Genomic DNA, 24,818 nt, shown 5'->3' on the forward strand with positions numbered 1-24,818 from the left:
CATGTTCACTGAAGAAAATGAGGCTAGAACATCATGCCCCCCCCAAGCTCCCCCAAATACCAGCTAACTGCAGTGGCCTAGAGGTTAAGTGCTTGTGTTACAGCGCTGGGGGCCTGGGTTTGAGTCCTGCTTTCGGCACAGAAACGGAATAGTTGGTAATCTCCTTGTACAGTTGCAGTGGAAGCAAGCAGATGGGTGGGACTGTGGAAGCGAGGGAGTGCAGGCTAAAGGAGGAGGTGAGGTGGGGCGGGCTGAAGGGGGAGGTAGAAGCGAGGGAGTGCAGGCTAAAGGAGGAGGTGAGGTGAGGTGAGGTGGGGCGGGCTGAAGGGGGAGGTAGGGCTGGATGCATGGGTCCCTGTGGAGAGGAGGTGGGGCTGGCGGAGTCGGGGGAGAAGGGCATGGGGTAGGTGCCCTGCGGGAGGGAGGGAGGAAGAAAGCATAGAGGTGGGACTGAGAAGTGCAGGGAATAAAGGAGGAATGCAGGCTAAAAGGGTAGTGCTGGATGAGAACAAAATGTCAGCCCATTGTCCTTTCCACCCACCACTGGCACCCTTTTTTCTGCCCTCCTCAATGGCCCCTTTCCCCACCTTAGGACTCTCCTTTTACACAGCCCCCACCACCCCTTCTTCCTGGCTTCCTCAGCCCCACCTCTATGCTTTCTTCCTCCCTCTACCAGGGCCCCTACCCCATGCCCTTCTAGACCTCCCCCGACTCAGCCAGCCTCACCTCTTCTCCCCAGGGACCCCTTCATCCGACCTTACCTCCCCCTTTAGCCTACCCCACCTCTTCCTTTAGCCTGCACTCCCTCGCTTCCACAGTCCCGCCTCTCCGCTTTCTTCCACTCCAACTGTACCAGGAGATGACCAACTATTCTGTTTATGTGCCGAAAGCAGGACCCGAACCCAGGCCCCCAGCTGCTGTAATGCAAGCACTTAACCTCTAGGCCACTGCAGTTAGCTGGTATTTGGGGGAGCGGGGGGGCCAGATGTTCTATCCTTGTAGGCTCCAGTGAACATGTTTCACAACGCAAATGGGTATGCTCACAGGGGAGTGCAGGAGAAAGATATATACGCCCAAAAGCAAGTCTCAGAAGCACAACCACCAGTGGCACAAGTGATAAGTGCTTGGTCTTGGAATGCTGGAGACCTGAGTTCTAATCCAAGGTCTGGAATTTCCTGGGCATGTATTTTTTTTTTAATAAAAAAAAACCTTTTTTTATTTGAAAATGGGTATGCATTGCCCTGCGCCATCCGCCAACAGCTAATGCCCCTTCAATACCTGCGTTACTACTAACAGTTGCGCCTTTGTTTTCTGCACGCTGGCCTTGGTAAGGCCCATACAAAAGCTTGTCTCTCTGGCCCCAATTGATTGGAAAAAAACGAGGGGAAAAGGTGTAATCTACGGGTCATGGTTGACACAATGATTGCCCTGGGACTCAAACAGGACACCTTCTCGAGGTGCTGTGAGGTGACCACGGGCCCCTGCATAGCAGGCGAACCTGTATCAGCATCTCACCAGCAACTGCATGCGTCGCCTGCAGGCTCCACATAGGAGGCTGCAGTAGGTGCATTAACCCATTGGGCTGTCGACCCTCCTTCCCCTGAGAGCAGGAAACTGAATTTCCATGTTGCCTTCCTTTGGCACATTAGATCTATCTTTCAACCCAATTCCGAGGATGTTTTGCTTCACGGAGAGATGATAATCATTGTGAGGTGTCAGCCACTCATAGCTAAGCAGGTCATTTAAATCTTTGACTTTGTCATTGGGGTGTACTGATATGCGCAGGGCAGTGTTCTGTCCTCTGATACTGTATGCTTTCCTATTGCTGCTTGTTCATGATTCCTAAATGTAAACACTCTGCTCTCGAAAGTGAAAGATTTGAAAGACACTTGATGTAACCAGCCTTTCCCACTCTTTGCCCTGGGGGTGAGAGGGCTGCTTTCTGCCAGTTTTGGAGTGGCTGGCTCCACGCCTGAGAATCAGGGCCTAATCCTGGAGGGAAATGGGCAGAGGTCTGCGCCCTGCGGCCTCCACGCGTCCCTAACGCTCCCAAACGCGACCACAGCCCTTACGGGCACAGCCCTATATCCGGTGCAGCCCCTATGGTGCAGCCACCCAGGTAGCTTAGGGTTAGGATATGTGCTCTTCAACATAAGCCTGGCCAACCAGGCCCCGGAGAGTGTCACAGCATGCTCTGTAATCCCCTAGTGATGGTGGCCTTGGTGACGATGATCTTGCTGGAATACTGATGCCTTTTTTCCTCCCAGAAGCCCCAGAAGCCTAGTCAAATGGAGGGGCGTGCACCTCTCCCTGGCCTCTGTTTACCCTCTGGCTAACTGAAATTAGTTCTGGGCTCTCCAGGCAAATGTATCCATTCGGGAGAAGGCTCTTTCTGCAGGCACGGTGGGGAAGAGTCCGAGAGCTCAATGCCTGAGGCATCTTTCCTCCTCCCTCGCTCATTGTGTTCCCTAACTTCTAACTCTCTGCCAGGCCAGGCCCTGTTTCTTTTACTGCCAACCCCCCTGACCCCTTGTCTTCCACCTATTTCATGCTCTATTCTGCCTTCTCCTTTTTTGCTCTCTTCTATGGCCCTTTGAAAAGGAATGCAGGCCTAGCTAAGCCTCATGAAGGAAATCTACCAACAAAAGATGCATTCCTCGCTTATGGGAGGTGCTGTGAGACGAGTAAGAGGGGCTGAAGGGGTGATTGGGTTGTTCTCCCCCAGGGCAAAGAGTGAGAAAGGCTGGCTACAGCAAGAGTCTGTCAAATCATTTTTATTTTTGAGTGCAGAGTTTTTACATTTAAAAATCATGAACAAGCAGCAAAAATAAATAAAAAACATGCCCAGGAGGATTAGAACTCAGGTCTCGCGCATTCCAAGACCAATCACTTCCCACTGGAGCCACTGGTGGCTGTGCTTCTGAAAGCAGCTTTTGGGCTATATGTCTTTCTTCTGCATGCCCCTGTGAGCATACCCATTTGCATTGTGAAACATGTTCACTGAAGAAAATGAGGCTAGAACATCATGCCCCCCCAAGCTCCCCCAAATACCAGCTAACTGCAGTGGCCTAGAGGTTAAGTGCTTGTGTTACAGCGCTGGGGGCCTGGGTTTGAGTCCTGCTTTCGGCACAGAAACGGAATAGTTGGTAATCTCCTTGTACAGTTGCAGTGGAAGCAAGCAGATGGGTGGGACTGTGGAAGCGAGGGAGTGCAGGCTAAAGGAGGAGGTGAGGTGGGGCGGGCTGAAGGGGGAGGTAGAAGCGAGGGAGTGCAGGCTAAAGGAGGAGGTGAGGTGAGGTGAGGTGGGGCGGGCTGAAGGGGGAGGTAGGGCTGGATGCATGGGTCCCTGTGGAGAGGAGGTGGGGCTGGCGGAGTCGGGGGAGAAGGGCATGGGGTAGGTGCCCTGCGGGAGGGAGGGAGGAAGAAAGCATAGAGGTGGGACTGAGAAGTGCAGGGAATAAAGGAGGAATGCAGGCTAAAAGGGTAGTGCTGGATGAGAACAAAATGTCAGCCCATTGTCCTTTCCACCCACCACTGGCACCCTTTTTTCTGCCCTCCTCAATGGCCCCTTTCCCCACCTTAGGACTCTCCTTTTACACAGCCCCCACCACCCCTTCTTCCTGGCTTCCTCAGCCCCACCTCTATGCTTTCTTCCTCCCTCTACCAGGGCCCCTACCCCATGCCCTTCTAGACCTCCCCCGACTCAGCCAGCCTCACCTCTTCTCCCCAGGGACCCCTTCATCCGACCTTACCTCCCCCTTTAGCCTACCCCACCTCTTCCTTTAGCCTGCACTCCCTCGCTTCCACAGTCCCGCCTCTCCGCTTTCTTCCACTCCAACTGTACCAGGAGATGACCAACTATTCTGTTTATGTGCCGAAAGCAGGACCCGAACCCAGGCCCCCAGCTGCTGTAATGCAAGCACTTAACCTCTAGGCCACTGCAGTTAGCTGGTATTTGGGGGAGCGGGGGGGCCAGATGTTCTATCCTTGTAGGCTCCAGTGAACATGTTTCACAACGCAAATGGGTATGCTCACAGGGGAGTGCAGGAGAAAGATATATACGCCCAAAAGCAAGTCTCAGAAGCACAACCACCAGTGGCACAAGTGATAAGTGCTTGGTCTTGGAATGCTGGAGACCTGAGTTCTAATCCAAGGTCTGGAATTTCCTGGGCATGTATTTTTTTTTTAATAAAAAAAAACCTTTTTTTATTTGAAAATGGGTATGCATTGCCCTGCGCCATCCTCCAACAGCTAATGCCCCTTCAATACCTGCGTTACTACTAACAGTTGCGCCTTTGTTTTCTGCACGCTGGCCTTGGTAAGGCCCATACAAAAGCTTGTCTCTCTGGCCCCAATTGATTGGAAAAAAACGAGGGGAAAAGGTGTAATCTACGGGTCATGGTTGACACAATGATTGCCCTGGGACTCAAACAGGACACCTTCTCGAGGTGCTGTGAGGTGACCACGGGCCCCTGCATAGCAGGCGAACCTGTATCAGCATCTCACCAGCAACTGCATGCGTCGCCTGCAGGCTCCACATAGGAGGCTGCAGTAGGTGCATTAACCCATTGGGCTGTCGACCCTCCTTCCCCTGAGAGCAGGAAACTGAATTTCCATGTTGCCTTCCTTTGGCACATTAGATCTATCTTTCAACCCAATTCCGAGGATGTTTTGCTTCACGGAGAGATGATAATCATTGTGAGGTGTCAGCCACTCATAGCTAAGCAGGTCATTTAAATCTTTGACTTTGTCATTGGGGTGTACTGATATGCGCAGGGCAGTGTTCTGTCCTCTGATACTGTATGCTTTCCTATTGCTGCTTGTTCATGATTCCTAAATGTAAACACTCTGCTCTCGAAAGTGAAAGATTTGAAAGACACTTGATGTAACCAGCCTTTCCCACTCTTTGCCCTGGGGGTGAGAGGGCTGCTTTCTGCCAGTTTTGGAGTGGCTGGCTCCACGCCTGAGAATCAGGGCCTAATCCTGGAGGGAAATGGGCAGAGGTCTGCGCCCTGCGGCCTCCACGCGTCCCTAACGCTCCCAAACGCGACCACAGCCCTTACGGGCACAGCCCTATATCCGGTGCAGCCCCTATGGTGCAGCCACCCAGGTAGCTTAGGGTTAGGATATGTGCTCTTCAACATAAGCCTGGCCAACCAGGCCCCGGAGAGTGTCACAGCATGCTCTGTAATCCCCTAGTGATGGTGGCCTTGGTGACGATGATCTTGCTGGAATACTGATGCCTTTTTTCCTCCCAGAAGCCCCAGAAGCCTAGTCAAATGGAGGGGCGTGCACCTCTCCCTGGCCTCTGTTTACCCTCTGGCTAACTGAAATTAGTTCTGGGCTCTCCAGGCAAATGTATCCATTCGGGAGAAGGCTCTTTCTGCAGGCACGGTGGGGAAGAGTCCGAGAGCTCAATGCCTGAGGCATCTTTCCTCCTCCCTCGCTCATTGTGTTCCCTAACTTCTAACTCTCTGCCAGGCCAGGCCCTGTTTCTTTTACTGCCAACCCCCCTGACCCCTTGTCTTCCACCTATTTCATGCTCTATTCTGCCTTCTCCTTTTTTGCTCTCTTCTATGGCCCTTTGAAAAGGAATGCAGGCCTAGCTAAGCCTCATGAAGGAAATCTACCAACAAAAGATGCATTCCTCGCTTATGGGAGGTGCTGTGAGACGAGTAAGAGGGGCTGAAGGGGTGATTGGGTTGTTCTCCCCCAGGGCAAAGAGTGAGAAAGGCTGGCTACAGCAAGAGTCTGTCAAATCATTTTTATTTTTGAGTGCAGAGTTTTTACATTTAAAAATCATGAACAAGCAGCAAAAATAAATAAAAAACATGCCCAGGAGGATTAGAACTCAGGTCTCGCGCATTCCAAGACCAATCACTTCCCACTGGAGCCACTGGTGGCTGTGCTTCTGAAAGCAGCTTTTGGGCTATATGTCTTTCTTCTGCATGCCCCTGTGAGCATACCCATTTGCATTGTGAAACATGTTCACTGAAGAAAATGAGGCTAGAACATCATGCCCCCCCAAGCTCCCCCAAATACCAGCTAACTGCAGTGGCCTAGAGGTTAAGTGCTTGTGTTACAGCGCTGGGGGCCTGGGTTTGAGTCCTGCTTTCGGCACAGAAACGGAATAGTTGGTAATCTCCTTGTACAGTTGCAGTGGAAGCAAGCAGATGGGTGGGACTGTGGAAGCGAGGGAGTGCAGGCTAAAGGAGGAGGTGAGGTGGGGCGGGCTGAAGGGGGAGGTAGAAGCGAGGGAGTGCAGGCTAAAGGAGGAGGTGAGGTGAGGTGAGGTGAGGTGGGGCGGGCTGAAGGGGGAGGTAGGGCTGGATGCATGGGTCCCTGTGGAGAGGAGGTGGGGCTGGCGGAGTCGGGGGAGAAGGGCATGGGGTAGGTGCCCTGCGGGAGGGAGGGAGGAAGAAAGCATAGAGGTGGGACTGAGAAGTGCAGGGAATAAAGGAGGAATGCAGGCTAAAAGGGTAGTGCTGGATGAGAACAAAATGTCAGCCCATTGTCCTTTCCACCCACCACTGGCACCCTTTTTTCTGCCCTCCTCAATGGCCCCTTTCCCCACCTTAGGACTCTCCTTTTACACAGCCCCCACCACCCCTTCTTCCTGGCTTCCTCAGCCCCACCTCTATGCTTTCTTCCTCCCTCTACCAGGGCCCCTACCCCATGCCCTTCTAGACCTCCCCCGACTCAGCCAGCCTCACCTCTTCTCCCCAGGGACCCCTTCATCCGACCTTACCTCCCCCTTTAGCCTACCCCACCTCTTCCTTTAGCCTGCACTCCCTCGCTTCCACAGTCCCGCCTCTCCGCTTTCTTCCACTCCAACTGTACCAGGAGATGACCAACTATTCTGTTTATGTGCCGAAAGCAGGACCCGAACCCAGGCCCCCAGCTGCTGTAATGCAAGCACTTAACCTCTAGGCCACTGCAGTTAGCTGGTATTTGGGGGAGCGGGGGGGCCAGATGTTCTATCCTTGTAGGCTCCAGTGAACATGTTTCACAACGCAAATGGGTATGCTCACAGGGGAGTGCAGGAGAAAGATATATACGCCCAAAAGCAAGTCTCAGAAGCACAACCACCAGTGGCACAAGTGATAAGTGCTTGGTTTTGGAATGCTGGAGACCTGAGTTCTAATCCAAGGTCTGGAATTTCCTGGGCATGTATTTTTTTTTTAATAAAAAAAAACCTTTTTTTATTTGAAAATGGGTATGCATTGCCCTGCGCCATCCGCCAACAGCTAATGCCCCTTCAATACCTGCGTTACTACTAACAGTTGCGCCTTTGTTTTCTGCACGCTGGCCTTGGTAAGGCCCATACAAAAGCTTGTCTCTCTGGCCCCAATTGATTGGAAAAAAACGAGGGGAAAAGGTGTAATCTACGGGTCATGGTTGACACAATGATTGCCCTGGGACTCAAACAGGACACCTTCTCGAGGTGCTGTGAGGTGACCACGGGCCCCTGCATAGCAGGCGAACCTGTATCAGCATCTCACCAGCAACTGCATGCGTCGCCTGCAGGCTCCACATAGGAGGCTGCAGTAGGTGCATTAACCCATTGGGCTGTCGACCCTCCTTCCCCTGAGAGCAGGAAACTGAATTTCCATGTTGCCTTCCTTTGGCACATTAGATCTATCTTTCAACCCAATTCCGAGGATGTTTTGCTTCACGGAGAGATGATAATCATTGTGAGGTGTCAGCCACTCATAGCTAAGCAGGTCATTTAAATCTTTGACTTTGTCATTGGGGTGTACTGATATGCGCAGCGCAGTGTTCTGTCCTCTGATACTGTATGCTTTCCTATTGCTGCTTGTTCATGATTCCTAAATGTAAACACTCTGCTCTCGAAAGTGAAAGATTTGAAAGACACTTGATGTAACCAGCCTTTCCCACTCTTTGCCCTGGGGGTGAGAGGGCTGCTTTCTGCCAGTTTTGGAGTGGCTGGCTCCACGCCTGAGAATCAGGGCCTAATCCTGGAGGGAAATGGGCAGAGGTCTGCGCCCTGCGGCCTCCACGCGTCCCTAACGCTCCCAAACGCGACCACAGCCCTTACGGGCACAGCCCTATATCCGGTGCAGCCCCTATGGTGCAGCCACCCAGGTAGCTTAGGGTTAGGATATGTGCTCTTCAACATAAGCCTGGCCAACCAGGCCCCGGAGAGTGTCACAGCATGCTCTGTAATCCCCTAGTGATGGTGGCCTTGGTGACGATGATCTTGCTGGAATACTGATGCCTTTTTTCCTCCCAGAAGCCCCAGAAGCCTAGTCAAATGGAGGGGCGTGCACCTCTCCCTGGCCTCTGTTTACCCTCTGGCTAACTGAAATTAGTTCTGGGCTCTCCAGGCAAATGTATCCATTCGGGAGAAGGCTCTTTCTGCAGGCACGGTGGGGAAGAGTCCGAGAGCTCAATGCCTGAGGCATCTTTCCTCCTCCCTCGCTCATTGTGTTCCCTAACTTCTAACTCTCTGCCAGGCCAGGCCCTGTTTCTTTTACTGCCAACCCCCCTGACCCCTTGTCTTCCACCTATTTCATGCTCTATTCTGCCTTCTCCTTTTTTGCTCTCTTCTATGGCCCTTTGAAAAGGAATGCAGGCCTAGCTAAGCCTCATGAAGGAAATCTACCAACAAAAGATGCATTCCTCGCTTATGGGAGGTGCTGTGAGACGAGTAAGAGGGGCTGAAGGGGTGATTGGGTTGTTCTCCCCCAGGGCAAAGAGTGAGAAAGGCTGGCTACAGCAAGAGTCTGTCAAATCATTTTTATTTTTGAGTGCAGAGTTTTTACATTTAAAAATCATGAACAAGCAGCAAAAATAAATAAAAAACATGCCCAGGAGGATTAGAACTCAGGTCTCGCGCATTCCAAGACCAATCACTTCCCACTGGAGCCACTGGTGGCTGTGCTTCTGAAAGCAGCTTTTGGGCTATATGTCTTTCTTCTGCATGCCCCTGTGAGCATACCCATTTGCATTGTGAAACATGTTCACTGAAGAAAATGAGGCTAGAACATCATGCCCCCCCCAAGCTCCCCCAAATACCAGCTAACTGCAGTGGCCTAGAGGTTAAGTGCTTGTGTTACAGCGCTGGGGGCCTGGGTTTGAGTCCTGCTTTCGGCACAGAAACGGAATAGTTGGTAATCTCCTTGTACAGTTGCAGTGGAAGCAAGCAGATGGGTGGGACTGTGGAAGCGAGGGAGTGCAGGCTAAAGGAGGAGGTGAGGTGGGGCGGGCTGAAGGGGGAGGTAGAAGCGAGGGAGTGCAGGCTAAAGGAGGAGGTGAGGTGAGGTGAGGTGGGGCGGGCTGAAGGGGGAGGTAGGGCTGGATGCATGGGTCCCTGTGGAGAGGAGGTGGGGCTGGCGGAGTCGGGGGAGAAGGGCATGGGGTAGGTGCCCTGCGGGAGGGAGGGAGGAAGAAAGCATAGAGGTGGGACTGAGAAGTGCAGGGAATAAAGGAGGAATGCAGGCTAAAAGGGTAGTGCTGGATGAGAACAAAATGTCAGCCCATTGTCCTTTCCACCCACCACTGGCACCCTTTTTTCTGCCCTCCTCAATGGCCCCTTTCCCCACCTTAGGACTCTCCTTTTACACAGCCCCCACCACCCCTTCTTCCTGGCTTCCTCAGCCCCACCTCTATGCTTTCTTCCTCCCTCTACCAGGGCCCCTACCCCATGCCCTTCTAGACCTCCCCCGACTCAGCCAGCCTCACCTCTTCTCCCCAGGGACCCCTTCATCCGACCTTACCTCCCCCTTTAGCCTACCCCACCTCTTCCTTTAGCCTGCACTCCCTCGCTTCCACAGTCCCGCCTCTCCGCTTTCTTCCACTCCAACTGTACCAGGAGATGACCAACTATTCTGTTTATGTGCCGAAAGCAGGACCCGAACCCAGGCCCCCAGCTGCTGTAATGCAAGCACTTAACCTCTAGGCCACTGCAGTTAGCTGGTATTTGGGGGAGCGGGGGGGCCAGATGTTCTATCCTTGTAGGCTCCAGTGAACATGTTTCACAACGCAAATGGGTATGCTCACAGGGGAGTGCAGGAGAAAGATATATACGCCCAAAAGCAAGTCTCAGAAGCACAACCACCAGTGGCACAAGTGATAAGTGCTTGGTCTTGGAATGCTGGAGACCTGAGTTCTAATCCAAGGTCTGGAATTTCCTGGGCATGTATTTTTTTTTTAATAAAAAAAAACCTTTTTTTATTTGAAAATGGGTATGCATTGCCCTGCGCCATCCGCCAACAGCTAATGCCCCTTCAATACCTGCGTTACTACTAACAGTTGCGCCTTTGTTTTCTGCACGCTGGCCTTGGTAAGGCCCATACAAAAGCTTGTCTCTCTGGCCCCAATTGATTGGAAAAAAACGAGGGGAAAAGGTGTAATCTACGGGTCATGGTTGACACAATGATTGCCCTGGGACTCAAACAGGACACCTTCTCGAGGTGCTGTGAGGTGACCACGGGCCCCTGCATAGCAGGCGAACCTGTATCAGCATCTCACCAGCAACTGCATGCGTCGCCTGCAGGCTCCACATAGGAGGCTGCAGTAGGTGCATTAACCCATTGGGCTGTCGACCCTCCTTCCCCTGAGAGCAGGAAACTGAATTTCCATGTTGCCTTCCTTTGGCACATTAGATCTATCTTTCAACCCAATTCCGAGGATGTTTTGCTTCACGGAGAGATGATAATCATTGTGAGGTGTCAGCCACTCATAGCTAAGCAGGTCATTTAAATCTTTGACTTTGTCATTGGGGTGTACTGATATGCGCAGGGCAGTGTTCTGTCCTCTGATACTGTATGCTTTCCTATTGCTGCTTGTTCATGATTCCTAAATGTAAACACTCTGCTCTCGAAAGTGAAAGATTTGAAAGACACTTGATGTAACCAGCCTTTCCCACTCTTTGCCCTGGGGGTGAGAGGGCTGCTTTCTGCCAGTTTTGGAGTGGCTGGCTCCACGCCTGAGAATCAGGGCCTAATCCTGGAGGGAAATGGGCAGAGGTCTGCGCCCTGCGGCCTCCACACGCTCCCAAACGCGACCACAGCCCTTACGGGCACAGCCCTATATCCGGTGCAGCCCCTATGGTGCAGCCACCCAGGTAGCTTAGGGTTAGGATATGTGCTCTTCAACATAAGCCTGGCCAACCAGGCCCCGGAGAGTGTCACAGCATGCTCTGTAATCCCCTAGTGATGGTGGCCTTGGTGACGATGATCTTGCTGGAATACTGATGCCTTTTTTCCTCCCAGAAGCCCCAGAAGCCTAGTCAAATGGAGGGGCGTGCACCTCTCCCTGGCCTCTGTTTACCCTCTGGCTAACTGAAATTAGTTCTGGGCTCTCCAGGCAAATGTATCCATTCGGGAGAAGGCTCTTTCTGCAGGCACGGTGGGGAAGAGTCCGAGAGCTCAATGCCTGAGGCATCTTTCCTCCTCCCTCGCTCATTGTGTTCCCTAACTTCTAACTCTCTGCCAGGCCAGGCCCTGTTTCTTTTACTGCCAACCCCCCTGACCCCTTGTCTTCCACCTATTTCATGCTCTATTCTGCCTTCTCCTTTTTTGCTCTCTTCTATGGCCCTTTGAAAAGGAATGCAGGCCTAGCTAAGCCTCATGAAGGAAATCTACCAACAAAAGATGCATTCCTCGCTTATGGGAGGTGCTGTGAGACGAGTAAGAGGGGCTGAAGGGGTGATTGGGTTGTTCTCCCCCAGGGCAAAGAGTGAGAAAGGCTGGCTACAGCAAGAGTCTGTCAAATCATTTTTATTTTTGAGTGCAGAGTTTTTACATTTAAAAATCATGAACAAGCAGCAAAAATAAATAAAAAACATGCCCAGGAGGATTAGAACTCAGGTCTCGCGCATTCCAAGACCAATCACTTCCCACTGGAGCCACTGGTGGCTGTGCTTCTGAAAGCAGCTTTTGGGCTATATGTCTTTCTTCTGCATGCCCCTGTGAGCATACCCATTTGCATTGTGAAACATGTTCACTGAAGAAAATGAGGCTAGAACATCATGCCCCCCCAAGCTCCCCCAAATACCAGCTAACTGCAGTGGCCTAGAGGTTAAGTGCTTGTGTTACAGCGCTGGGGGCCTGGGTTTGAGTCCTGCTTTCGGCACAGAAACGGAATAGTTGGTAATCTCCTTGTACAGTTGCAGTGGAAGCAAGCAGATGGGTGGGACTGTGGAAGCGAGGGAGTGCAGGCTAAAGGAGGAGGTGAGGTGGGGCGGGCTGAAGGGGGAGGTAGAAGCGAGGGAGTGCAGGCTAAAGGAGGAGGTGAGGTGAGGTGAGGTGAGGTGGGGCGGGCTGAAGGGGGAGGTAGGGCTGGATGCATGGGTCCCTGTGGAGAGGAGGTGGGGCTGGCGGAGTCGGGGGAGAAGGGCATGGGGTAGGTGCCCTGCGGGAGGGAGGGAGGAAGAAAGCATAGAGGTGGGACTGAGAAGTGCAGGGAATAAAGGAGGAATGCAGGCTAAAAGGGTAGTGCTGGATGAGAACAAAATGTCAGCCCATTGTCCTTTCCACCCACCACTGGCACCCTTTTTTCTGCCCTCCTCAATGGCCCCTTTCCCCACCTTAGGACTCTCCTTTTACACAGCCCCCACCACCCCTTCTTCCTGGCTTCCTCAGCCCCACCTCTATGCTTTCTTCCTCCCTCTACCAGGGCCCCTACCCCATGCCCTTCTAGACCTCCCCCGACTCAGCCAGCCTCACCTCTTCTCCCCAGGGACCCCTTCATCCGACCTTACCTCCCCCTTTAGCCTACCCCACCTCTTCCTTTAGCCTGCACTCCCTCGCTTCCACAGTCCCGCCTCTCCGCTTTCTTCCACTCCAACTGTACCAGGAGATGACCAACTATTCTGTTTATGTGCCGAAAGCAGGACCCGAACCCAGGCCCCCAGCTGCTGTAATGCAAGCACTTAACCTCTAGGCCACTGCAGTTAGCTGGTATTTGGGGGAGCGGGGGGGCCAGATGTTCTATCCTTGTAGGCTCCAGTGAACATGTTTCACAACGCAAATGGGTATGCTCACAGGGGAGTGCAGGAGAAAGATATATACGCCCAAAAGCAAGTCTCAGAAGCACAACCACCAGTGGCACAAGTGATAAGTGCTTGGTTTTGGAATGCTGGAGACCTGAGTTCTAATCCAAGGTCTGGAATTTCCTGGGCATGTATTTTTTTTTTAATAAAAAAAAACCTTTTTTTATTTGAAAATGGGTATGCATTGCCCTGCGCCATCCGCCAACAGCTAATGCCCCTTCAATACCTGCGTTACTACTAACAGTTGCGCCTTTGTTTTCTGCACGCTGGCCTTGGTAAGGCCCATACAAAAGCTTGTCTCTCTGGCCCCAATTGATTGGAAAAAAACGAGGGGAAAAGGTGTAATCTACGGGTCATGGTTGACACAATGATTGCCCTGGGACTCAAACAGGACACCTTCTCGAGGTGCTGTGAGGTGACCACGGGCCCCTGCATAGCAGGCGAACCTGTATCAGCATCTCACCAGCAACTGCATGCGTCGCCTGCAGGCTCCACATAGGAGGCTGCAGTAGGTGCATTAACCCATTGGGCTGTCGACCCTCCTTCCCCTGAGAGCAGGAAACTGAATTTCCATGTTGCCTTCCTTTGGCACATTAGATCTATCTTTCAACCCAATTCCGAGGATGTTTTGCTTCACGGAGAGATGATAATCATTGTGAGGTGTCAGCCACTCATAGCTAAGCAGGTCATTTAAATCTTTGACTTTGTCATTGGGGTGTACTGATATGCGCAGGGCAGTGTTCTGTCCTCTGATACTGTATGCTTTCCTATTGCTGCTTGTTCATGATTCCTAAATGTAAACACTCTGCTCTCGAAAGTGAAAGATTTGAAAGACACTTGATGTAACCAGCCTTTCCCACTCTTTGCCCTGGGGGTGAGAGGGCTGCTTTCTGCCAGTTTTGGAGTGGCTGGCTCCACGCCTGAGAATCAGGGCCTAATCCTGGAGGGAAATGGGCAGAGGTCTGCGCCCTGCGGCCTCCACGCGTCCCTAACGCTCCCAAACGCGACCACAGCCCTTACGGGCACAGCCCTATATCCGGTGCAGCCCCTATGGTGCAGCCACCCAGGTAGCTTAGGGTTAGGATATGTGCTCTTCAACATAAGCCTGGCCAACCAGGCCCCGGAGAGTGTCACAGCATGCTCTGTAATCCCCTAGTGATGGTGGCCTTGGTGACGATGATCTTGCTGGAATACTGATGCCTTTTTTCCTCCCAGAAGCCCCAGAAGCCTAGTCAAATGGAGGGGCGTGCACCTCTCCCTGGCCTCTGTTTACCCTCTGGCTAACTGAAATTAGTTCTGGGCTCTCCAGGCAAATGTATCCATTCGGGAGAAGGCTCTTTCTGCAGGCACGGTGGGGAAGAGTCCGAGAGCTCAATGCCTGAGGCATCTTTCCTCCTCCCTCGCTCATTGTGTTCCCTAACTTCTAACTCTCTGCCAGGCCAGGCCCTGTTTCTTTTACTGCCAACCCCCCTGACCCCTTGTCTTCCACCTATTTCATGCTCTATTCTGCCTTCTCCTTTTTTGCTCTCTTCTATGGCCCTTTGAAAAGGAATGCAGGCCTAGCTAAGCCTCATGAAGGAAATCTACCAACAAAAGATGCATTCCTCGCTTATGGGAGGTGCTGTGAGACGAGTAAGAGGGGCTGAAGGGGTGATTGGGTTGTTCTCCCCCAGGGCAAAGAGTGAGAAAGGCTGGCTACAGCAAGAGTCTGTCAAATCATTTTTATTTTTGAGTGCAGAGTTTTTACATTTAAAAATCATGAACAAGCAGCAAAAATAAATAAAAAACATGCCCAGGAGGATTAGAACTCAGGTCTCGCGCATTCCAAGACCAATCACTTCCCACTGGAGCCACTGGTGGCTGTGCTTCTGAAAGCAGCTTTTGGGCTATATGTCTTTCTTCTGCATGCCCCTGTGAGCATACCCATTTGCATTGTGAAACATGTTCACTGAAGAAAATGAGGCTAGAACATCATGCCCCCCCCAAGCTCCCCCAAATACCAGCTAACTGCAGTGGCCTAGAGGTTAAGTGCTTGTGTTACAGCGCTGGGGGCCTGGGTTTGAGTCCTGCTTTCGGCACAGAAACGGAATAGTTGGTAATCTCCTTGTACAGTTGCAGTGGAAGCAAGCAGATGGGTGGGACTGTGGAAGCGAGGGAGTGCAGGCTAAAGGAGGAGGTGAGGTGGGGCGGGCTGAAGGGGGAGGTAGAAGCGAGGGAGTGCAGGCTAAAGGAGGAGGTGAGGTGAGGTGAGGTGAGGTGGGGCGGGCTGAAGGGGGAGGTAGGGCTGGATGCATGGGTCCCTGTGGAGAGGAGGTGGGGCTGGCGGAGTCGGGGGAGAAGGGCATGGGGTAGGTGCCCTGCGGGAGGGAGGGAGGAAGAAAGCATAGAGGTGGGACTGAGAAGTGCAGGGAATAAAGGAGGAATGCAGGCTAAAAGGGTAGTGCTGGATGAGAACAAAATGTCAGCCCATTGTCCTTTCCACCCACCACTGGCACCCTTTTTTCTGCCCTCCTCAATGGCCCCTTTCCCCACCTTAGGACTCTCCTTTTACACAGCCCCCACCACCCCTTCTTCCTGGCTTCCTCAGCCCCACCTCTATGCTTTCTTCCTCCCTCTACCAGGGCCCCTACCCCATGCCCTTCTAGACCTCCCCCGACTCAGCCAGCCTCACCTCTTCTCCCCAGGGACCCCTTCATCCGACCTTACCTCCCCCTTTAGCCTACCCCACCTCTTCCTTTAGCCTGCACTCCCTCGCTTCCACAGTCCCGCCTCTCCGCTTTCTTCCACTCCAACTGTACCAGGAGATGACCAACTATTCTGTTTATGTGCCGAAAGCAGGACCCGAACCCAGGCCCCCAGCTGCTGTAATGCAAGCACTTAACCTCTAGGCCACTGCAGTTAGCTGGTATTTGGGGGAGCGGGGGGGCCAGATGTTCTATCCTTGTAGGCTCCAGTGAACATGTTTCACAACGCAAATGGGTATGCTCACAGGGGAGTGCAGGAGAAAGATATATACGCCCAAAAGCAAGTCTCAGAAGCACAACCACCAGTGGCACAAGTGATAAGTGCTTGGTTTTGGAATGCTGGAGACCTGAGTTCTAATCCAAGGTCTGGAATTTCCTGGGCATGTATTTTTTTTTTAATAAAAAAAAACCTTTTTTTATTTGAAAATGGGTATGCATTGCCCTGCGCCATCCGCCAACAGCTAATGCCCCTTCAATACCTGCGTTACTACTAACAGTTGCGCCTTTGTTTTCTGCACGCTGGCCTTGGTAAGGCCCATACAAAAGCTTGTCTCTCTGGCCCCAATTGATTGGAAAAAAACGAGGGGAAAAGGTGTAATCTACGGGTCATGGTTGACACAATGATTGCCCTGGGACTCAAACAGGACACCTTCTCGAGGTGCTGTGAGGTGACCACGGGCCCCTGCATAGCAGGCGAACCTGTATCAGCATCTCACCAGCAACTGCATGCGTCGCCTGCAGGCTCCACATAGGAGGCTGCAGTAGGTGCATTAACCCATTGGGCTGTCGACCCTCCTTCCCCTGAGAGCAGGAAACTGAATTTCCATGTTGCCTTCCTTTGGCACATTAGATCTATCTTTCAACCCAATTCCGAGGATGTTTTGCTTCACGGAGAGATGATAATCATTGTGAGGTGTCAGCCACTCATAGCTAAGCAGGTCATTTAAATCTTTGACTTTGTCATTGGGGTGTACTGATATGCGCAGGGCAGTGTTCTGTCCTCTGATACTGTATGCTTTCCTATTGCTGCTTGTTCATGATTCCTAAATGTAAACACTCTGCTCTCGAAAGTGAAAGATTTGAAAGACACTTGATGTAACCAGCCTTTCCCACTCTTTGCCCTGGGGGTGAGAGGGCTGCTTTCTGCCAGTTTTGGAGTGGCTGGCTCCACGCCTGAGAATCAGGGCCTAATCCTGGAGGGAAATGGGCAGAGGTCTGCGCCCTGCGGCCTCCACGCGTCCCTAACGCTCCCAAACGCGACCACAGCCCTTACGGGCACAGCCCTATATCCGGTGCAGCCCCTATGGTGCAGCCACCCAGGTAGCTTAGGGTTAGGATATGTGCTCTTCAACATAAGCCTGGCCAACCAGGCCCCGGAGAGTGTCACAGCATGCTCTGTAATCCCCTAGTGATGGTGGCCTTGGTGACGATGATCTTGCTGGAATACTGATGCCTTTTTTCCTCCCAGAAGCCCCAGAAGCCTAGTCAAATGGAGGGGCGTGCACCTCTCCCTGGCCTCTGTTTACCCTCTGGCTAACTGAAATTAGTTCTGGGCTCTCCAGGCAAATGTATCCATTCGGGAGAAGGCTCTTTCTGCAGGCACGGTGGGGAAGAGTCCGAGAGCTCAATGCCTGAGGCATCTTTCCTCCTCCCTCGCTCATTGTGTTCCCTAACTTCTAACTCTCTGCCAGGCCAGGCCCTGTTTCTTTTACTGCCAACCCCCCTGACCCCTTGTCTTCCACCTATTTCATGCTCTATTCTGCCTTCTCCTTTTTTGCTCTCTTCTATGGCCCTTTGAAAAGGAATGCAGGCCTAGCTAAGCCTCATGAAGGAAATCTACCAACAAAAGATGCATTCCTCGCTTATGGGAGGTGCTGTGAGACGAGTAAGAGGGGCTGAAGGGGTGATTGGGTTGTTCTCCCCCAGGGCAAAGAGTGAGAAAGGCTGGCTACAGCAAGAGTCTGTCAAATCATTTTTATTTTTGAGTGCAGAGTTTTTACATTTAAAAATCATGAACAAGCAGCAAAAATAAATAAAAAACATGCCCAGGAGGATTAGAACTCAGGTCTCGCGCATTCCAAGACCAATCACTTCCCACTGGAGCCACTGGTGGCTGTGCTTCTGAAAGCAGCTTTTGGGCTATATGTCTTTCTTCTGCATGCCCCTGTGAGCATACCCATTTGCATTGTGAAACATGTTCACTGAAGAAAATGAGGCTAGAACATCATGCCCCCCCCAAGCTCCCCCAAATACCAGCTAACTGCAGTGGCCTAGAGGTTAAGTGCTTGTGTTACAGCGCTGGGGGCCTGGGTTTGAGTCCTGCTTTCGGCACAGAAACGGAATAGTTGGTAATCTCCTTGTACAGTTGCAGTGGAAGCAAGCAGATGGGTGGGACTGTGGAAGCGAGGGAGTGCAGGCTAAAGGAGGAGGTGAGGTGGGGCGGGCTGAAGGGGGAGGTAGAAGCGAGGGAGTGCAGGCTAAAGGAGGAGGTGAGGTGAGGTGAGGTGGGGCGGGCTGAAGGGGGAGGTAGGGCTGGATGCATGGGTCCCTGTGGAGAGGAGGTGGGGCTGGCGGAGTCGGGGGAGAAGGGCATGGGGTAGGTGCCCTGCGGGAGGGAGGGAGGAAGAAAGCATAGAGGTGGGACTGAGAAGTGCAGGGAATAAAGGAGGAATGCAGGCTAAAAGGGTAGTGCTGGATGAGAACAAAATGTCAGCCCATTGTCCTTTCCACCCACCACTGGCACCCTTTTTTCTGCCCTCCTCAATGGCCCCTTTCCCCACCTTAGGACTCTCCTTTTACACAGCCCCCACCACCCCTTCTTCCTGGCTTCCTCAGCCCCACCTCTATGCTTTCTTCCTCCCTCTACCAGGGCCCCTACCCCATGCCCTTCTAGACCTCCCCCGACTCAGCCAGCCTCACCTCTTCTCCCCAGGGACCCCTTCATCCGACCTTACCTCCCCCTTTAGCCTACCCCACCTCTTCCTTTAGCCTGCACTCCCTCGCTTCCACAGTCCCGCCTCTCCGCTTTCTTCCACTCCAACTGTACCAGGAGATGACCAACTATTCTGTTTATGTGCCGAAAGCAGGACCCGAACCCAGGCCCCCAGCTGCTGTAATGCAAGCACTTAACCTCTAGGCCACTGCAGTTAGCTGGTATTTGGGGGAGCGGGGGGGCCAGATGTTCTATCCTTGTAGGCTCCAGTGAACATGTTTCACAACGCAAATGGGTATGCTCACAGGGGAGTGCAGGAGAAAGATATATACGCCCAAAAGCAAGTGTCAGAAGCACAACCACCAGTGGCACAAGTGATAAGTGCTTGGTCTTGGAATGCTGGAGACCTGAGTTCTAATCCAAGGTCTGGAATTTCCTGGGCATGTATTTTTTTTTTAATAAAAAAAAACCTTTTTTTATTTGAAAATGGGTATGCATTGCCCTGCGCCATCCGCCAACAGCTAATGCCCCTTCAATACCTGCGTTACTACTAACAGTTGCGCCTTTGTTTTCTGCACGCTGGCCTTGGTAAGGCCCATACAAAAGCTTGTCTCTCTGGCCCCAATTGATTGGAAAAAAACGAGGGGAAAAGGTGTAATCTACGGGTCATGGTTGACACAATGATTGCCCTGGGACTCAAACAGGACACCTTCTCGAGGTGCTGTGAGGTGACCACGGGCCCCTGCATAGCAGGCGAACCTGTATCAGCATCTCACCAGCAACTGCATGCGTCGCCTGCAGGCTCCACATAGGAGGCTGCAGTAGGTGCATTAACCCATTGGGCTGTCGACCCTCCTTCCCCTGAGAGCAGGAAACTGAATTTCCATGTTGCCTTCCTTTGGCACATTAGATCTATCTTTCAACCCAATTCCGAGGATGTTTTGCTTCACGGAGAGATGATAATCATTGTGAGGTGTCAGCCACTCATAGCTAAGCAGGTCATTTAAATCTTTGACTTTGTCATTGGGGTGTACTGATATGCGCAGGGCAGTGTTCTGTCCTCTGATACTGTATGCTTTCGTATTGCTGCTTGTTCATGATTCCTAAATGTAAACACTCTGCTCTCGAAAGTGAAAGATTTGAAAGACTCTTGATGTAACCAGCCTTTCCCACTCTTTGCCCTGGGGGTGAGAGGGCTGCTTTCTGCCAGTTTTGGAGTGGCTGGCTCCACGCCTGAGAATCAGGGCCTAATCCTGGAGGGAAATGGGCAGAGGTCTGCGCCCTGCGGCCTCCACGCGTCCCTAACGCTCCCAAACGCGACCACAGCCCTTACGGGCACAGCCCTATATCCGGTGCAGCCCCTATGGTGCAGCCACCCAGGTAGCTTAGGGTTAGGATATGTGCTCTTCAACATAAGCCTGGCCAACCAGGCCCCGGAGAGTGTCACAGCATGCTCTGTAATCCCCTAGTGATGGTGGCCTTGGTGACGATGATCTTGCTGGAATACTGATGCCTTTTTTCCTCCCAGAAGCCCCAGAAGCCTAGTCAAATGGAGGGGCGTGCACCTCTCCCTGGCCTCTGTTTACCCTCTGGCTAACTGAAATTAGTTCTGGGCTCTCCAGGCAAATGTATCCATTCGGGAGAAGGCTCTTTCTGCAGGCACGGTGGGGAAGAGTCCGAGAGCTCAATGCCTGAGGCATCTTTCCTCCTCCCTCGCTCATTGTGTTCCCTAACTTCTAACTCTCTGCCAGGCCAGGCCCTGTTTCTTTTACTGCCAACCCCCCTGACCCCTTGTCTTCCACCTATTTCATGCTCTATTCTGCCTTCTCCTTTTTTGCTCTCTTCTATGGCCCTTTGAAAAGGAATGCAGGCCTAGCTAAGCCTCATGAAGGAAATCTACCAACAAAAGATGCATTCCTCGCTTATGGGAGGTGCTGTGAGACGAGTAAGAGGGGCTGAAGGGGTGATTGGGTTGTTCTCCCCCAGGGCAAAGAGTGAGAAAGGCTGGCTACAGCAAGAGTCTGTCAAATCATTTTTATTTTTGAGTGCAGAGTTTTTACATTTAAAAATCATGAACAAGCAGCAAAAATAAATAAAAAACATGCCCAGGAGGATTAGAACTCAGGTCTCGCGCATTCCAAGACCAATCACTTCCCACTGGAGCCACTGGTGGCTGTGCTTCTGAAAGCAGCTTTTGGGCTATATGTCTTTCTTCTGCATGCCCCTGTGAGCATACCCATTTGCATTGTGAAACATGTTCACTGAAGAAAATGAGGCTAGAACATCATGCCCCCCCCAAGCTCCCCCAAATACCAGCTAACTGCAGTGGCCTAGAGGTTAAGTGCTTGTGTTACAGCGCTGGGGGCCTGGGTTTGAGTCCTGCTTTCGGCACAGAAACGGAATAGTTGGTAATCTCCTTGTACAGTTGCAGTGGAAGCAAGCAGATGGGTGGGACTGTGGAAGCGAGGGAGTGCAGGCTAAAGGAGGAGGTGAGGTGGGGCGGGCTGAAGGGGGAGGTAGAAGCGAGGGAGTGCAGGCTAAAGGAGGAGGTGAGGTGAGGTGAGGTGGGGCGGGCTGAAGGGGGAGGTAGGGCTGGATGCATGGGTCCCTGTGGAGAGGAGGTGGGGCTGGCGGAGTCGGGGGAGAAGGGCATGGGGTAGGTGCCCTGCGGGAGGGAGGGAGGAAGAAAGCATAGAGGTGGGACTGAGAAGTGCAGGGAATAAAGGAGGAATGCAGGCTAAAAGGGTAGTGCTGGATGAGAACAAAATGTCAGCCCATTGTCCTTTCCACCCACCACTGGCACCCTTTTTTCTGCCCTCCTCAATGGCCCCTTTCCCCACCTTAGGACTCTCCTTTTACACAGCCCCCACCACCCCTTCTTCCTGGCTTCCTCAGCCCCACCTCTATGCTTTCTTCCTCCCTCTACCAGGGCCCCTACCCCATGCCCTTCTAGACCTCCCCCGACTCAGCCAGCCTCACCTCTTCTCCCCAGGGACCCCTTCATCCGACCTTACCTCCCCCTTTAGCCTACCCCACCTCTTCCTTTAGCCTGCACTCCCTCGCTTCCACAGTCCCGCCTCTCCGCTTTCTTCCACTCCAACTGTACCAGGAGATGACCAACTATTCTGTTTATGTGCCGAAAGCAGGACCCGAACCCAGGCCCCCAGCTGCTGTAATGCAAGCACTTAACCTCTAGGCCACTGCAGTTAGCTGGTATTTGGGGGAGCGGGGGGGCCAGATGTTCTATCCTTGTAGGCTCCAGTGAACATGTTTCACAACGCAAATGGGTATGCTCACAGGGGAGTGCAGGAGAAAGATATATACGCCCAAAAGCAAGTCTCAGAAGCACAACCACCAGTGGCACAAGTGATAAGTGCTTGGTCTTGGAATGCTGGAGACCTGAGTTCTAATCCAAGGTCTGGAATTTCCTGGGCATGTATTTTTTTTTTAATAAAAAAAAACCTTTTTTTATTTGAAAATGGGTATGCATTGCCCTGCGCCATCCGCCAACAGCTAATGCCCCTTCAATACCTGCGTTACTACTAACAGTTGCGCCTTTGTTTTCTGCACGCTGGCCTTGGTAAGGCCCATACAAAAGCTTGTCTCTCTGGCCCCAATTGATTGGAAAAAAACGAGGGGAAAAGGTGTAATCTACGGGTCATGGTTGACACAATGATTGCCCTGGGACTCAAACAGGACACCTTCTCGAGGTGCTGTGAGGTGACCACGGGCCCCTGCATAGCAGGCGAACCTGTATCAGCATCTCACCAGCAACTGCATGCGTCGCCTGCAGGCTCCACATAGGAGGCTGCAGTAGGTGCATTAACCCATTGGGCTGTCGACCCTCCTTCCCCTGAGAGCAGGAAACTGAATTTCCATGTTGCCTTCCTTTGGCACATTAGATCTATCTTTCAACCCAATTCCGAGGATGTTTTGCTTCACGGAGAGATGATAATCATTGTGAGGTGTCAGCCACTCATAGCTAAGCAGGTCATTTAAATCTTTGACTTTGTCATTGGGGTGTACTGATATGCGCAGGGCAGTGTTCTGTCCTCTGATACTGTATGCTTTCCTATTGCTGCTTGTTCATGATTCCTAAATGTAAACACTCTGCTCTCGAAAGTGAAAGATTTGAAAGACACTTGATGTAACCAGCCTTTCCCACTCTTTGCCCTGGGGGTGAGAGGGCTGCTTTCTGCCAGTTTTGGAGTGGCTGGCTCCACGCCTGAGAATCAGGGCCTAATCCTGGAGGGAAATGGGCAGAGGTCTGCGCCCTGCGGCCTCCACGCGTCCCTAACGCTCCCAAACGCGACCACAGCCCTTACGGGCACAGCCCTATATCCGGTGCAGCCCCTATGGTGCAGCCACCCAGGTAGCTTAGGGTTAGGATATGTGCTCTTCAACATAAGCCTGGCCAACCAGGCCCCGGAGAGTGTCACAGCATGCTCTGTAATCCCCTAGTGATGGTGGCCTTGGTGACGATGATCTTGCTGGAATACTGATGCCTTTTTTCCTCCCAGAAGCCCCAGAAGCCTAGTCAAATGGAGGGGCGTGCACCTCTCCCTGGCCTCTGTTTACCCTCTGGCTAACTGAAATTAGTTCTGGGCTCTCCAGGCAAATGTATCCATTCGGGAGAAGGCTCTTTCTGCAGGCACGGTGGGGAAGAGTCCGAGAGCTCAATGCCTGAGGCATCTTTCCTCCTCCCTCGCTCATTGTGTTCCCTAACTTCTAACTCTCTGCCAGGCCAGGCCCTGTTTCTTTTACTGCCAACCCCCCTGACCCCTTGTCTTCCACCTATTTCATGCTCTATTCTGCCTTCTCCTTTTTTGCTCTCTTCTATGGCCCTTTGAAAAGGAATGCAGGCCTAGCTAAGCCTCATGAAGGAAATCTACCAACAAAAGATGCATTCCTCGCTTATGGGAGGTGCTGTGAGACGAGTAAGAGGGGCTGAAGGGGTGATTGGGTTGTTCTCCCCCAGGGCAAAGAGTGAGAAAGGCTGGCTACAGCAAGAGTCTGTCAAATCATTTTTATTTTTGAGTGCAGAGTTTTTACATTTAAAAATCATGAACAAGCAGCAAAAATAAATAAAAAACATGCCCAGGAGGATTAGAACTCAGGTCTCGCGCATTCCAAGACCAATCACTTCCCACTGGAGCCACTGGTGGCTGTGCTTCTGAAAGCAGCTTTTGGGCTATATGTCTTTCTTCTGCATGCCCCTGTGAGCATACCCATTTGCATTGTGAAACATGTTCACTGAAGAAAATGAGGCTAGAACATCATGCCCCCCCAAGCTCCCCCAAATACCAGCTAACTGCAGTGGCCTAGAGGTTAAGTGCTTGTGTTACAGCGCTGGGGGCCTGGGTTTGAGTCCTGCTTTCGGCACAGAAACGGAATAGTTGGTAATCTCCTTGTACAGTTGCAGTGGAAGCAAGCAGATGGGTGGGACTGTGGAAGCGAGGGAGTGCAGGCTAAAGGAGGAGGTGAGGTGGGGCGGGCTGAAGGGGGAGGTAGAAGCGAGGGAGTGCAGGCTAAAGGAGGAGGTGAGGTGGGGCGGGCTGGATGCATGGGTCCCTGTGGAGAGGAAGTGGGGCTGGCGGAGTCGGGGGAGAAGGGGATGGGCATGGGGTAGGTGCCCTGCGGGAGGGAGGGAGAGAGGAAGAAAGCATAGAGGTGGGACTGAGAAGTGCAGGGAATGCAGGCTAAAAGGGTAGTGCTGGATGAGAACAAAATGTCAGCCCATTGTCCTTTCCACCCACCACTGGCACCCTTTTTTCTGCCCTCCTCAATGGCCCCTTTCCCCACCTTAGGACTCTCCTTTTACACAGCCCCCACCACCCCTTCTTCCTGGCTTCCTCAGCCCCACCTCTATGCTTTCTTCCTCCCTCTACCAGGGCCCCTACCCCATGCCCTTCTAGACCTCCCCCGACTCAGCCAGCCTCACCTCTTCTCCCCAGGGACCCCTTCATCCGACCTTACCTCCCCCTTTAGCCTACCCCACCTCTTCCTTTAGCCTGCACTCCCTCGCATCCACAGTCCCGCCTCTCCGCTTTCTTCCACTCCAACTGTACCAGGAGATGACCAACTATTCTGTTTATGTGCCGAAAGCAGGACCCGAACCCAGGCC

Source organism: Ambystoma mexicanum, chromosome 3q, assembly GCF_040938575.1.
Source record: "Ambystoma mexicanum isolate Mex_15411 chromosome 3q, UKY_AmexF1_1, whole genome shotgun sequence".
NCBI classification, from domain to species: domain Eukaryota; kingdom Metazoa; phylum Chordata; class Amphibia; order Caudata; family Ambystomatidae; genus Ambystoma; species Ambystoma mexicanum.